Consider the following 14,237-nt stretch of genomic DNA (forward strand, 5'->3'; position numbering starts at 1 on the left):
TCACAACGAATTGTGCCTATTGATACTTCTTGACCTTTCTTCCGCATTCAACACAATTAAACACGACAATCTACAGTCTCTACTTGAACGAAGGATGGGCCTAACCAGTCCGTGTTACAATGGTTTACCTCCTTCCTAAGCAACAGAACCCAAAGAATCAAGTTGAAGCAATCATTCTCTCAACCTTCCATGGTCACACTAAGAGTCCCACAGGGATCAGCATTATCACATTCTATATCATCTATACGCGGACGACACTCAACTATATTTGAAAGTCTCCTCACCAGATGACTTCATCTCCCTCAACGTTATTCTTCATAATACCCAAAATTGGCTCAATGGCAACCACCTCTTAATACCAAAAAAACTGAGTTCCTCCTCATCTCCCCTCCCAATCATACACCCAAGATGGACTTATGACCGCAGCATCTTACTTCCTTTGATTGCGTCCCTCACATCATTGACTCTGCAAAATCCCTGGGAGTTACCATTGACAAACATTTAAATATGCAGGAACAAATCTACAATACCACTAAAGGAGCCAACTTTCAGCTGAGTATCTTAAGGGAACCTAAACCTTTCCTCCCAAAGACTGATCTAAAAATGGCGGTCCAAGCCCTAGTACTACCAAGACTGGACTATGGAAGCACCACTCTTTGCGGTCTTCCAAAATACAAACTAGCACCGATCAGGGCATCGCTTAATGCTGCGGCCAGGCTGGTCTCCGGAATAAAAAGAAATAACCACATCACCCCGGCCCTGAAAGCTTTGAATTGACTACCATACGAGTCGAGAATACATGACAGTGCATGACACATAAAGCCTTACATAGCAACACTCCCAGCTAGCACAAAAGCTAGAACGGTCGGGAGGTTGTAGACATTCGCGAAGCACAAGCTCACTACTACTAAAACCTCATATGCGATTCCCGATTGTATGTATAACATGTGATAATTTTGTACTGTAAAGCGCTCTGATACCCACGTAGGTCACGTCGCGCTATATAAAACTTTATAAATATAAATAAATAAAATAAAGCTCTCTCAGCCTCAGCCTTTTCCTGTTCTGCCCCCATGGCCAGTTTCTTCTCCTGTATCTTGAGCTTGGCCATCTCCAGCCTGAATTCCCTCTCCCCCTTCCTGTCTGCCAGCTCCTCTAGGGATAGACTTTGGAAAGACAAAGTGCTTCCTTCTCTGGAAGGGATTGCAAACTCAGGAGCTGCATGCTCCCCCTCAGCAGACTGCTGCCTCTCAGGACTGGTATGCAGATGCTTCTCCTGCCTTTCCACCTCATCCTCTCCTTCTGTGGCAATAGCCAATGACCAGTGGACTTTGGCCCATGTGCTTAAAACTATTTTCAGCTCCACCTTCCTGGTGGTGCTCTTTGCTGAAAGTCCCCTCTCTTTAAATAACTCCCTGAGCTGGGCTATATTGTAGGACTCCATTTTAGCCAGCTCAAACTCCATAAATGTAGAGGTGTAGTTGGGCAAAGCAATCAGAGGGAGAATTTAGAAAAAGACGGAAAGGCCAATCAGAGAGAACTTATAACTCTAATTGGAATAAACTATGACAGTGCAGAAAAGTAAACCTACAAAAGTACTATCTTGGCACACAAAGAACTGATCCATAAGGAAAAAGCTCGCTATTTGACCAAGAAAACTAAGTCATCCAAAAACTCCTCTATGGAACTGCTTCTTACAGTAAAATAAAAGGGCTAAGCTCTCAGAAAAGAAATATAGTATGATCAACGAATCCTTCTGTAATTCGTTAGCTTCCTTATTCCAAGCCAAGGCAAAACATGTGTACAACATGTTTTCCGCCTTCCATAAGCAACCTTTCCATTCACCAAATGGGTTTGCCTCTTCCACTGGTTCAAATTCAACCGATGTCTCTCTAGGTCCTCTTAATGGTTCTAAATCTGTTCATGATAGTATGATTCTGTCCTCTTTTTGTGTACATGATGTTCAGTTACAGCTATTTGCGCAATGACTGGAAAAAAGCATCAATCCTGCTTCTCCTCAACAAGCCTAATCTTGATGCATTTGATCCTTACAACTATTGACCAATTTTGCACCTTTCCTTCCTGGCAGAAATTGTCGAGAAGGACAAGAAGCATGAACTTGCGTCCAACAGTTTGGCTTAAGAAATGTGCATAGTACAAAACAAACTTTGCCTTGATCGCTGCCTCCGGTGAAATCAGACAGACACTCAACAAAGGAGGAAATGCTGCTCTGATCATGTTGGACCTCTCGGTGGCATTTGACATGGTTACTCCATCTGAATTAGGGGTGGGGCTCTCGCTCTTCTAAAATATTTTCTCCCCTTGTGTGAGCAGTTCGTCACCTTGGATGAATTCACATCACCATCCTTTTCACTAGCTTGTGCTGTGCCATACGTCTCCTGCTTATGTCTAACCCTTTTTAACCTTTAAGTTACCCCTCTGGCATGTCTCATTAAATCATTTGGCTTCTCAGTGGTATCCTACGCCAATGACATCCAAATTGTGCAGTCAGCCGCCAGTAACCCTGAGGATCTCACTATCAGGTTCCATAATTGTATGTTTCAGTTTGACAGCTGGATAAATGAAAATTGTCTGAAGCAGAACTCGGGTAAAACCGAAGTTCTGATGTTCGGAATGAACACCTCATTTTGGTCCCCTAGTTGTTGACCACAGAAACTCAGCAATATACCTACTCCTGTTATGAAAGTTAAAAAACGTAGGGATCTTATTCAGTAGTATACGATTCTTCAGAAGTCAGATCAATGCCATCACCTCCTCCTCCTTTTTCACCTTGAAGTTTCTTAGGAATGTTTTCCTGTTAATTCCAGAGGAGCCGCAGAAAACTGTGGTATCTTCTCTTGTACTCACCAAATTGCACCATTGCAAATATTTATTTATCAATATGCGGAAAAAACTCCTAAACAAACTGCAAATTTTACAAAACATAGCAGCTTGTCTTTTATTGGGGTTCCTGAAGCATCAATCTGCCTCACAAGACCTAAATAAACTTCATTGGCTTCCCATGAGGAATCACATTGATTTTTAGGCACTCTGTATTGCATTTAAGGCTCAGCATGATGATGGCCCAGACTACCTTAAACAAAGTTTTATTGGTACATCCCTCCCAGTGCTTTACACTTGTCCATTACTCATAACAAAACTGTCATGAAAGCCAGAAGATCAAACTGGGGTGGCAGAAATGTTGTGACCTGCACTTCCAAACTTTGGACCACTCTCCCTCCTGACCTGAAGAAAGTTACAGGGCTGCTTCCCTTTAGAAAAGCTCTGAAAACAAGGATCTTCAATGTATAGGCTTCTTCTACTCCCTATATTATCCCAGTTTATGCAGGTTACTTGCCTTAGTAGGTTTGCCCCTTTATGGCTGTGGGCAGGAGCGCTCTTTATAAATCTAATTTTAATTTCATTTCATTTCTCTCAGATATTGCATGGTAGTGTACACCAAATCACCATATAGCACTGCACAAACACAAGTCTTAATCTTCCTTGTTAATCACTAATGTGTGAAATTGGTTTATTTGTTGACTTGGGTGTGAACCAGGTAAAGCAGCAACCACAATCCGTGTCGGGGTGGGGCACAAGCCAACTCTAAATAACCTGTGCTCACCCCTGTGGTAGCTTGGCACAGAGCAGTCAGGCTTAAGCTAGTAGCTTAATTCGGCGGCTAGAGCTATTTTAATGACAAAATCCAGGGAACACATGTCCCCCCACCTGAAATCCCTCCACTAGCTTCCAATGAGGAAGCAGGTGCAGTTCATGGCCCTGACTCTGGCTTTTAAGGCCTTTTATAACTCTGGAGCTCATTATATTAGGAAAAGGATACCGCATTATGTCCCTAAACGTGAACTGAGGTCCGCAGGGGAGTATCTGATGACCATCCCTAAATTCCTTCATTCACGGAGAGGTGGACGCTCGTTTCAAGTGCTAGCCCCTCGTCTCTGGAATGATCTCCCTACGGCTCTCAGACAGACAAGCAGTTTAGGGGAGTTCAGGAGCAAATTGAAGACCTGGCTGTTTAATAACTAGTGGCTGAGACAGCTTGTGTCCTCTCTGCCTGTTTCTTTGGGTCTTGTAGCGCCGGGACACTCTATGGATTACACTTACAATTACAATTACACTGTGTAAAGTATTAGTGCAACTCTTCAAACTGAAATAAAGTGTAAAACACTACACAAAAATGATCCTACACGATGTTAGAAGAATACAGCAACACCAAAAAGAACAAAGCACCAACTCTGGACATCTGGTCGTACCGGACCAAGAGACAGTCACAAGTTCAGGCCGACCACAATGGAGCGTGGGCTGGCTACTGGAACCCAGTTAGGCCTGATGCACAGAGTACCTTAAACCCATGGTTTGTGTTGTGTTACAGAGAACCATGTCAAAGATGATTTATACAGCCAAAGCAATGCATCAGCTCTGAGATGCAGTAGGGCTGAGATGCGAGGGCCTGCTTCATTGTACAGCATGCAGTTGATGGCGCTTGTGATGCAAAGTCCAGCGTTGGGGATAAGGTGCACAGTCGGGGCGATGCAGCAGTTCCGAGTAGCTGCAAGGCTGTGATGTGAAGTTTGGTATCAACATCAACCAGAGAGGTGAGGTCCTGCACCGAGGATGGGTCACACAGTATGTTTCAGTCAGGCTGCACCAGCGGCAGTTTTTTGCGTCATTCAAATCTATGTAGAAGGAGATGCAACAGGTCTGTTTGGCTTTGCGCTGTGGAGTAGCAGAAATGCACCGGTTCCACTGGATGCACAAAGGCCTTAAGAGTACCTTAAGCCTACTTCCAAAGTTCCAGAACTGAGGTGTAACTACTTGGCAAGGTAGACTCACAGATGGCAGAGTTCAGGCGCAGGAGCAAAGCTGTTGGAAGCCTTTTGTGTTCCTTCATGTTTCAGATTAGGAACCGAGCCAACTAGCTCCTGAAGTTACTCTGGGTCCAGGGTTCAAAGGATGCAGGTACAGTCCTTCTCACCCATGAAAGAGGGCAACATGCAACAGATATTCACAGCAGGACAGCAGAGCAACAGCTCAGCAGAGTAGCCGTCCTAGCAGCAACAAAGCAGATAATGTTCCTGGCAGAGTATTCACAGGTCCAGAAGTGAACTGAAGAGTTGGTGTCTGAGTTCCAGTATTTATACCCAGTTGTACCTTTGAAGTGGGGAGAAGCTTCTAGATGCATGCCTTTCAAGTGTGCAGCTGCCCTGCCTTTCTGGCCCTGGCTCCAGACTAAATACAGGGGTATAAAGCCCTTTGTGTGGAGGCAGGACACAGCCTAATTAAGTGGAAGTGGAACTGGATGGACCTCCTCCCTCCCACCCTGCCAGTGATGGCCCATTAAGTCATACCTCAGGTCCCCATTATGTGTGGCTTTTTAGGTGAAATACACAAAGTTATATCAACTACACCCAGTCATGTGATCTAGAGTTTGGCTGCAGGCACCAAATAGCTAAGGCAAAGTTATAACTGTTCATTACAATTCCAGAAACACCAAACATGATCTTATTACCTGCTCTCATTTGGAAATCACACGACAATAAGGTAACTCCAATGCTATCCTACGGGAGAGGTAGGCCTGCAATAGTGAAAAACGAATATAAGAATATTTCACTACCAGGAACAAGAGCCATATGTACAAATTGCAGGGATTGTGATTTCCTAATGTATGAAACCGATTCAGTTTCATTTAGCGATTCCTAATGGGTGCATAATCTACCTATCTCTTGAATACTTATGAGGTAGATCGCAATTTGCGACTCATTTGAAATTACACCATGCCTGTAATTGGTTTTCAATAAAGTAATCTTTTGTTTTTCAATGCAGTCAGTTTTAGTTAAAGAAAAGCAGGATGTGTTTAGAAAAACATAAACCGAAACGTTTAAGTGTCATTTGTTGATCTCGTGCAATGGTCCCTTTGACCACTTTCTGTTATTAAAAAATATATTTTTTAACATTAACAAGGGGTAAAAGGTCCCCTGTAGACCCTTTCCAATTTGCAGATGGTTACTACCACACTTGAGGTGTCATTAAAAAAAAATCTGTTTTGCCTACCATAATTGTGTTGCAAAATATTCATGTATACTACTGCAATTGGGTATTAGGAAGGGACGCTCTGAACATGTCCCATCCAAAGATCGTATCGCTAAACACAAACTTCAAATAGGTAACATTTTACTGAATCACAATTTCTGTTTTGTACATACGAAAAAGCATTTTTTGCAGTTGGTAACGGTCCAATTCTGTGAATCTAGCCATTTCAGACTGCAGAAATTCTTTTGTACACATTCCCTACTTTTAAAAAATATTGCACCCTGCCCTCTGGACTAAAAAAAAGCTTACCCTAGAGGTAACGTGTATGTAAAAGCAAGGTTTGAACCTGACACAGGGTTTTCTATGCCCAATCTAAATCAAAGTTTAAAACTGCATACACACACAGGCTGCACTGGAAGGCCAGAGACATAGTTAAAGTGGTGTTTAATTGAGAAGCACAATTAGTGCTCTGAGCACACTAGTAGTATGGATTTACAGGTCCTGGGGCATAGGGGGTGCCACTTTACTTGGGACTTATAAGTAAATGAATTATGGTAATTGGGTTTAAGCCAAGTTAGCATGGTTTAAGGAGAGAGCACAAGTACTTTAAAAAACTGCCAGCAAAAACGAAGTCAGCAAAACAGGAGGTCTAAATGCAAAAAGCTAGGGAGAAAACCAGGCAAAAGATGGCAGGTTTAACACCTATCAATAGCAAAATATTTCATAACTGTGAGTCTGGTATTCAGCGTTTTATAGTCTTGCTCTGCAGAACTTAACCCCTTCCACGCTCATGACGAGCTGGGCTCGTCATGAGGTAGCCTCCTGCTACGCTGATGACGAGCCCAGCTCGTCATGGAACATATGTTTTTGCATTTTCCAGCACACAACGGGAAAATGCACCGCATCGACGCGGTTAATAACTGGGACTGGTCTGTCAACCATAACCTCATAAAGGGTCCACTAACTGGGGCCATTTTGCACAAAAGGCGCATTTTCATTGTGTGGGCATGGCACGCCTTTTAAAAGGTGTACCAGCGCAAACAATGAAAATGCACCGTATTATGATGAATGCGCTGACTCTCGGTGGAGAGGAGATGGAGATTGCGGCAAATGATAGATCCATTTCAAAAAGCTGGATGCGAGGCATATCTTCTGTTCCCCGCAAGGCTGAAAGTAATACTAGAGGGTCACACGAGAATGTTCTTCTCGGAAGTTAAAGCACAGAGCTTCTTGACTGAGTTAAAGGAGAAAAGAAGAAAATAGATAATACAAAAAAAAGGGAATTTATGGCTGTAACTTGGATTGAATAGGGCAGAAGAGAGTCTAATGAGGTGAAGGACTATAATACTTTGTACATGTACAGCAGGATTTGGTTTTGTGGGGTACACTGTTTTGTTTTGTTTTGTGTAAGGAGTTCCTAGTGGGGACTGGGCGATTGGGCGATTGGGTGGAGCCTGGTGGGATTTCTTCTTTAAAAAGTATCTTCTTTTTCTTTGTTTTTTTTTGCATTTGCATCTATTGTAAGAGAGTACAGGCAGGGGGGGGGGGACAGCACCACTCAAGGGGATTGGGAACCAGTCATACATAGGTCAGGATTGACCTAGTTGCCTGTGGACGGGGGCAGGGGGGCGCCAGAGAGGGAGAGATAAGACAGGTAGTACAGATGGTACAGGTAGTACAGCCAGTTCAGGCAGTACAGGCAGAGGGAGAAGAAGGAGCAAATACATATAAAATACAGTGGGGAGAGTTGAAACAAGTGAAACAAGTGAACATGCATAATGACTCCAATGTACGCAAAGAAATCATAACAGGAGTAAGAGGATGTAGGGAAAGATTGAATAGTCCTCCATGAGTGCGAGTGTTAAAATTATCACCATGAATGTGTGTGGGCTGAATGATAGATTAAAAAGCCAGCGGTTGGCACTGTTGCTAAAAAATACTGGGGCGGATTTTGTTTGTCTACAAGAGACACACGTAGAAGGGAATAGGTTGTTTTTGCTGGAACAACTGGGCTTTAGGGTCTTAGCACGTTCAAAACAAGGGGCGAGAACTAGAGGAGTGGCTGTATTAACTAAACACGCAGACATTAAAACGAGGAAGAAGTGTGAGGATGAGTGGGGGAGATGTGCCCTGATTGAGTGTCTTATAGGGGAGGAGTGGGTTACTATAGGTTCTGTGTACGGGTCGACCGAGGATGACCCAGAGTTGTTCCTTTTTCTGGATACTGAGTTATCATCCTGGGCGCCACGGGTTATTCTGGCAGGAGATTTTAACATCGACGGGGCCAACGGGCTAGATATAGATACAACAGGGCAATATCAGGGAAGAAAGAAGAGAGTGTGCAGGGCAATACAGAGCTTAGCAAGAAATAATGGAATGTACGATGTGTGGGGGGCCAAGAAACCGTTAGATTACGGATACACATTTTTTTCAGCACCTCACCGCAAATGTGTCAGGCTTGATTATTTTTTTATATCCCGGGTACTATTAAGTAATGCAGTAATTGAGAGGTTGCCGCGTATACTGTCAGACCACAACCCTTTAAAATTAACAATAGAAGGAGAAGGGTTTAAGAAGGTGGCGGGGTCATGGATGTTCGAAAGGGGCTTGCTGAAGGACGATGATAATATTGCATATATGCATGTATGGATTAAACATTTTTGGGACATTAATAGAGGGAGTACTAACATCGGGAACGCTTGGGACGCATTTAAGGCATGTGTCAGAGGGAGACACTTAGCTATTCCATTGCTAAACAGAGGAGGGAAAAAACAGAGAGAGAACGATTGAACAGCGCCCTGATCCTGGCAGAAACGCGCCTCGAGCTAGCAACCTTAGACCAGCGGGGATTCACTGAACGACTACTAGAAGTAACAGTAGCTAGGGCAGCGGCTCTGGAGGAGGTGGCGATCAAAGCCTCTAGACTGTACGATGTGCAGAGAGAAAGGTGCTACGAATTTAGCGAAAGGATAGGACGTATGTTAGCTGTACGGTCAAGACAAAGAGTAGCTAAAGGCGAAATCAAGGAAATTAAAGATGGAACAGGTCAGATAGTCACTGATGATAAGGGGATAGCGGAGGTATTCAGGGTTTATTACACCACGTTATACAAGGAGGAGCTAGTTCGAGACAGGGAGGAAATAGAGCTTTACCTAGAGAACACCCCGGGTAAAGTACTAAGCGAAGAGGACAGAGAGTATCTGGGCAAAGATATAAGTGATGAGGAGATAAACAATGCCATATTGGGGTTACCAAATGGGAAAGCAGCTGGACCCGACCAGATACCCGGAGAATTTTATAAAGTATTCTTATCCTCAATATTCAAAGAAATAGCAAGAACCTTCAAAGGAGTACAGCAAGGGCAGGCGATTCCAGGTAGCTGGGCGGGAGAAGACATAGTAATTTTACTAAAAAAAGGGAAGGACACGACAGAGCCTGGTTCATATCGACCTATTACATTAATTAATGCGGACACAAAAATATTCTTAAAAATACAGGCAGTCAGATTCGCCAGGGTAATCACTCAATTGGTGAGTGTCAACCAACACGGGTTTATACCTCATAGAGACACCACAATTCATGTAAGGAAAATGATTTCACTGTTTGATATTCAGGAAGGGGAAGGGAACCCAATGGCCACACTGTTACTTGACGCTGAAAAAGCATTTGACAGGGTGGCATGGGAGTACTTATGGGCTGTTTTGAGAAGAGGGGGAGTGGGCGAAACCTTTATTAAAGTAATACAAGCTCTTTATACAAACCCGACAGCGTGCGTCAGGATAAATACAGGCCGTACGAAACCCTTTAACATCACCAGGGGCACAAGGCAGGGGTGTCCCTGCTCACCATTGTTGTTCGCAATGTATATAGATCCATTGATACATAAATTAGAACAAAACGTACGAATTGAACCACTGATTACTAGGAGGGGAGATATAAAGGTTCTAGCATACGCAGACGACATAGCGGTTATTACACCTAACCCAATGGAGGCGATAAGGGAAATCGAATTAGAGGCGGAGCGGTTTGGGCGAATAGCGGGATATGCACTGAACAAAAGTAAGACACAAATTATTAAAAACATGCATACAGGCTGTACAGACACACGGGTGGTCAACGAAGGGAAATATTTGGGTATTACTATTACATCAGATTTAGGAAAATTGGTGGAAATGAATATTAACCCCATTATAACGAAAGCGAATAAAGACCTGGATAGGGTACATAATTTGCATATGACACTTGTTGGAAGGGTCAACTATGTGAAAATGAACTTGTTGCCTAAAATTTTATATTTGTTTAGAACAATTCCGCTGTTTTTTAGTTTAATGTGGTTTAAGAAATTAGAAAATATGGTAAATCGTTTTGTGTGGGCACAAGGGAAGACCAGAAGGGCACTGAAATATATGTCACTACCACACGATAAGGGTGGGTGGACTCTACCGGATCTCAGGATGTATTATTGGGTTGCAGCTCTGCAGCAGATGACCTGCTTGTTGGGAGGGACGGAAGGAGAGGGGGAACTGCACACAGGGTCATTAGAAGTGTATGGTTTAATTTTGGGAGATGAAACCAACAATGCTTTCTTAAGATACTCGGAGCCAAGTTACGTCAAGTGAACTAGGTTTAAGACACTAGAAGCTGCCGACAAAATTTGGAAGGCATTTAAGAAAAGCTTTGGTTTGGGGAGATTTCATGGACATACAAGATTAGCGGGGGACTTAACGTTACCTTCGGACATTTTCACTGATGTAATATTTAAAGAATGGGTCAGACAAGGCATTAGAAATATGGGAGACTTAATGGGGGAATCAGGGGTACGTCAATTGACGGAGCTCCAGCAGGAATTCGGTGTCAGCAACCGGACCTTCTTTAAGTATCTACAAGTAAGAAGCTTTCTAGGTAATAAACGAGGTGGTCAGGCGGGATTTAAGGGGAACCCAATATTACAGATGATCGAAGTAGAGCGGTCATGTACAATTAAACGGCTGTACGCAGAATTGATAGAACATAGAGGGGATAATCTAGTGAAGTATGAGACCAAATGAATAGAGGCATTAGGAGTCTCAGAGGGGACATTCTCAAAATCACTAAGCTTAGGGCATGAAACCTTATTTCCGGCGTCACTACAAGCACAACATTACAAAACCTTGTATAGACTCTACTACACCCCAGCCAGGATTGCTCAGTGGGGAGGAACACAGGGGGTAAGGTGCCCGAGATGTGATAGCTTGGAGGCGGATATAATTCATATGTTTGCAGAGTGCCCAATCCTTTCACCACTCATAAACAGTATTGAAATGTTCTGTGATAAATCTCTGGCCTTCAAAGTGAAACTGACACCTGATGTAATAATATTAGGCCTAGAAGATTGTAATGCACAACAACATACTGCAGGGGGCTTTATATTTGTGGCTATGGCCGTGTTACGCCTTTGCATAGCGGCTGCATGGAAAGATAAACTGGCTCCCCCATTCCAGCAGTGGCTGGCCAGGCTATTGCACATGCATAACCTGGAGAAGGCTATCTACGCGAGAAAGGGGAAAAAAGGAGAGCACTTGGGTTACAGCTGTGGAAGCCGATTGCTGACTGGAAAGATAGGATGTTAAATGTATAAGGGGGTAATGTAGGGTAACAGGTCCTGAAGAAGTGTATATCGGTCCCTTTTTCTTTGTCCTTGTTGGGTGGTTGGGATTTCCGGGTTTCTGGACAGTTATGTTTAATGTTTCTTTTCTTCTTTTCCAAATGCCTAATGCTTTAGTTGGTATGTCCAGTCGGGATCCTTTTTCTTTTCTCTTATTTTATATCATAATCTGTAAGAAATGAAATAATATATTATGTACCATCTGTAAATGAGAATTGACAGTCATTGTCTGGCGCGGGGTGGGGGGTAAAATTGCTGTAAAATGTTAATAAAATATAAAAAAAAAAAAAAAGGAATGCGCTGACTCCAGGTCAGCCACAAACTCTATAGTTGCTCCTTGATTTCACAGTGCAGACAGCAACCTGCCTGCACTTTGAAGGTGGATTAGACATCCAGTCACTCACTGTACCCGCCTGCAAGGTAATGTCTAGAGTATCCATAGGGCCCACTTTACCCCCTGCATAGTGATGCCATCAGAGGGCACACCAACAGTGCGCCACCTTTTAGATGTCACACTGTAAAGTGCACCTCCTGAGAGCTCCTTCGCCTCTACTCCTGCATCTGTAATGTGCAGCCGGTGGAGAGGCAGAGGGATTCCCTCACTTTAATGGGGCAAGCCCCATGCACAGGAGGGCACACCCTCTGAAGATAGAGCTGGCACTTTATGTGCACCATTACAGAAGGGGCCGCACAAGCATATGCATGGTGCACTTGCATAATACAGCCCCTGGAGCTATTACAGGTGCAGCACATTGTCCTTGATTATGCTGGGCACACCTTTCAAAAGGTGCTGCATGATGGTGAATGGTCTGCCACAGGGCAGCTGCGAACTGGTGCTGCTCTGGGGCAGCACATTCATGTAAAAAAACTGAGCGGCTGCTTTAATGCCACTCTGTGTTTTCATAGCGCTGGTGGCAAACCTCCTGCACTTTTAAAGGGGATTAGACATCCCCTTGCAGGCCAGTGACAGCACCAGCCTGCTAGGTGATATCTAAGGGGTCTATTGGCTCCCCTTCACCCCCTCCAGGGAGCTGCCATCAGGGGGTGCACTGACAGTGCACCACCTTTTAGGTGACGCACTGTCAGTGCACCTCCTGAGAGCTTCTTTGACTCTGCACCTACGTCTGTAATATGGCATAGGTGCAAAGGGAAAGGGGTTCGCTCATTTGCATGGGGCGCAACCCAATGCAAATGAGGGAATGCCCTCTGAAGATAGCACTGGCTCTTTATGTGTGCCATCGATAGCGGTATTGCAGAAGGGGCCGCACAAGAGGGTGCGGCCCCTTCTGTAATACCAAAGTGCCCCTGGGGCACTTTCATAATATGGCACCTTATGTTCTCAAATCACCACATGCCCCTTTTCTTCCTGTTCAAAGTGTTTTTGTTTTGTTTTGTGTAAACACAGCTTCCTCTAATCAATATCAGTAACATATTCTCTGCCTTACAAAGTAACTAGGAGCTGTTGCTGGGAAAGGCACTTCTAAAGAGGATTAAACATCCCCTTGCAGGCCGGTGCAGTCTTTGACCGCACCAGCCTGGAAGGGGATGTCTGGGGGGTCTAAGGGACCCCATTCTCCCCCTCCAGAGAGCTGCCATCAGGGGGCGCACCGACAGTGCACCTCCTTTTAGTTGACGCACTGTCAGTGCACCTTCTGAGAGCTTCTTAGAGTCTGCACCCACGTTTGTAATACGGCATAGGCGCAGAGACAAAGGAATTCCTTCACAAATGAGGGAATGCCCTCTGAAGATAGCACTGGTACTTTATGTGTGCTAGCGCTAGTGGAATTACAGAAGGGGCCGCATAAGCGCATGCAGTCCCTTCTGTAATGCCAAAGTGCCCCTTGGGCGCTTTCATAATACGGACCTTATGTTCTCAAACCACCACATGGCCCTTTTCTTCCTGTTTAAAGTGTTTCTGTATTTTTCTGTGCAAACACAGCTTCCCCCAGTCACTGTCAGTAACATATTCTCTGCCTTACAAAGTCATTAGGAGCTGTGGGTGGGAAAGGCAGTGATGGGCAGCAAGACTACATTCATATTGGGAAACAGTCTCTAGTGACTAGTCTGCTAACTGGCAGTCTCAAAGTCTCACGTTCTCTACCTCAATTTCAATATGCTTTATGAATTCTTTTGTCAAAGAGTATCTCCCCTCCAGTCAATGCATCACCATTTCCGACAGCAAGGCATGCTCCACCTCACCAATTATAAATAAAGTAAGGCCAGTGAGTGGGGAGAGCGGAGGATAGGAAAGCTGGATTTGATTGAGCAGGCCCTAGTATTGAGCAGTGGTAGCCAGCATCTCCTGGAAGTGTTGTGGGGGATGGTGTGCAAATAAAATAGAAACAATAAACACCTACCTTACACATCATGCACTGCAGATCTGTTTTTTCTCGAGTGCGGGGCTGCGGTATGAGCAAACTCCCCTGACAAATCCTGGTGATGCTCACATGCTGTTAATCAGCATGTGTGCAGCACCCTGATTGGAGGGAGATGCCTCACATGGCACTCCACAGTGCACTGGAGGCATGCACGCAAAAAGACATGC

The sequence above is a fragment of the Lissotriton helveticus genome, chromosome 2_2, assembly GCF_964261635.1.
Source record: "Lissotriton helveticus chromosome 2_2, aLisHel1.1, whole genome shotgun sequence".
NCBI lineage: Eukaryota > Metazoa > Chordata > Amphibia > Caudata > Salamandridae > Lissotriton > Lissotriton helveticus.